Source organism: Hydra vulgaris, chromosome 06 (assembly GCF_038396675.1).
Source record: "Hydra vulgaris chromosome 06, alternate assembly HydraT2T_AEP".
Classification (NCBI taxonomy): Eukaryota; Metazoa; Cnidaria; class Hydrozoa; order Anthoathecata; family Hydridae; genus Hydra; species Hydra vulgaris.
The window spans coordinates 57,689,787-57,692,500 of NC_088925.1; positions in this window are offsets into that span (position 1 = coordinate 57,689,787).

The window sequence follows — 2,714 nt, forward strand, 5'->3', positions numbered from 1 at the left end:
TGAAATATTCTTAATCAAAATATTGTACTTTTAACAAGTTTTGTAAACTTAAAAGTTGTATTCTTATTTCAGTCTTTATATTTCAGTTCTTATAAATTTCAAGTTGTTGTAAAGTTTAAAACGTATATAAAGCGGGTAGCTTATAGCTGCTGTGATTTATACATTTTTTAATTAAAAATTAGACTAGTGGGTTTAACTGCTATATTTAAAAAATAATTAAAAAATTTAGATGTATTATATGTTATACAATATTACCCTTTGACTAAATTATTTACAAGATTTAGTTATAGAAGTGTTAAACGTTTAGATAATATTACGCATACAAGATCAATGTGCCCCAAGTCGGAGATCATAGTACCCCATAGTTTGGGGTACATTGATCTTTGAGAGGGTTGTTTAAAAGTTAAAATTATTCATGTTTATCATTTTTTTAAATAAAAATATTTATATATTCCAAAAGCCAGATAGTTCTACATGTGTTTCGTAGTTAATAAGTTTTTACATCTCTTTCAGGTTCTGCGCAATTTTCAAAACACTGCTACGGCGATCAATGCGCCCCTATCTCCCCTACATAGTTTATGAGCAGCTAACAAAGTTGGTTTCAAGAACATTTATTCATCCCAAAAACACAACAAAAATATTTATGCAGTAAATTTACTGGTAAGTAACAATTTTCTTTAATTCTAATTTCATTTAAAATCAAAGTTTCAATTCTAATTGTTTTTTCTTGAGAAAAATTTCTAAACTGATTTGTAATATCTCTAATTAATTTTTTTGTTGTTGAAGTGTGTTATGCATCTTTGCACCCTGTCTTCATACTCTGGGTGGTTGCTTGGGCTCTTGTACCTTTGCCAATGAGTAGTGAAAAGATGATAGAGTGCTTGAGCTTTGATTCAGTCATTGCTTTGAATAAATTCCCAAAGAGCTATTGTGGCGTTGGATGAATTGAGGAACATGGTGGATGACAGCATGAACCTCGGGAGTGTTGGTGGCGTCCTGAAGTTGTAAATAGGAGACTATCATTTACTCTATTTTTTCAACATAACTTTCATCAATGACATTGTCAAAACAAGCATGGACAACGCCATTGAGTTTACGGGAGGCTAAATAAGTGCAAGCTGGCATAAGTGCGAAGCATTGCAAAAACTGGTACAGGTGCGAACTAGCATATGTGCAAAATGCGTCAAAAAAATTTTCAAGCATTGGGATAAAAGTGAATTGGCATAAGTGCATACCAGTTACAAAAACTGGCATAACTGCCCAGCAAACATGTCAGCGTTGAATCAACGTTGAAAACCGGTCGCAGCGTAGAAAAAGCGTTACAGTCACAAAAACAACGCGCTTTCAACGTTGAATCAATGTTTGTTATTGTATACTAAATCGCGGTAAATTTAAACGTTGAATAAGCGTTGAAATTGTAACGTAATTTAGCTTCTCAAAAAAAGACGTTTATTCAACGTGGAATCAACTTACGCAAAAAGCCATTTTAAAGACGATTCAAAATCTATGCTTCATCAACGTTAAAAATAAGGGGTCGTCCATAAAGTACGTACGCTCATAGGGGGGAGGGGGGGTCTTCAAAAAGCGTACGAAAGCGTATGGGAGGGGGGGGGTGTGGTACAATTTAAAAGTACGTACTTCGATTTTCTAATTTATCACAATTAACCAGCTAATCAATAGAAAAGTTACATTCTGACTAAAGATTCTAGTTTGCCAACATAAAAAGATGTATGGTATATGAAGTAGAGGGTATAGTTTTCCTCTATGCACACACATGTATGGGAGCCCTCAGAATTTTTTGATGTTCCAGATAGGACACTTTCACACATCGTGCAAACTCATAACTTAAGTTTGTTTATACCTATGCCAAATGAGGAGGCCTTGCAAAATATCGGGATGGCGGAGGCCTGTGAACAAAAAGCCTTAAAACGCTTACCCTCCCGACCCCCAAAATGAGAGGGGTGTAAATTTTGCATGGTTATAACTTTTAGATTTGGAAAAAAATTTGGATGGCCTCCGCCATCCAAATTTTTTGCAAGGCCACCTCATTTGGCATATTAACAAACTTAAGTTTGCTCGTTGTGTGAAAGTGTTCTATCATCAAAAATCAAAACATCAAAAAATCCTGAGGGGGCCCATGCACACATGCCCGCCCTTATAAACTGGCCCTGAGTAAGACCTGAGGGCCGTGGTTGATGGGACGGAGTCACCCCAAAAAAAACGTATCAATGGCGTCTCAAAGACCGCTTGGTTTTGCTAAAATAAAAAGTTTCTTAAAATGGCAAAAGGGCACAAAATTTGCTGTTGCTCCCTCCCACTGGGTTTTACCCTTTGTTTTCAATATTACTGATCTCACCTTAGACTCGTTTTTTACTTACTAAAGAGGGGTGCCTGAAAAAAACGTCCACCTTAAGTATAGTTTATTTACATTTGATTCGTTAAAAAAACAAAAAACGTTTTCCTAGATTTCACCGAGAATCGAACCTGGATCTCTGCCGACTATTGCCGCCGCATAAACCTTTCGCCCAAATTGGTAAATTTTAAATTTATTTAAATTATTATTTGCATTTATACTTAAAGACGTTTCTAAAATGCGTAAGCAAAAAGCTTTGGGGTAGTATAAAGTATCTAAGGTACCCTCCGTCTTTTTTTATTTTAATTAAACTTTTTAATTAAGAAAAAAAAAACAGGAGGGATGGGGGGGGGATATTTGA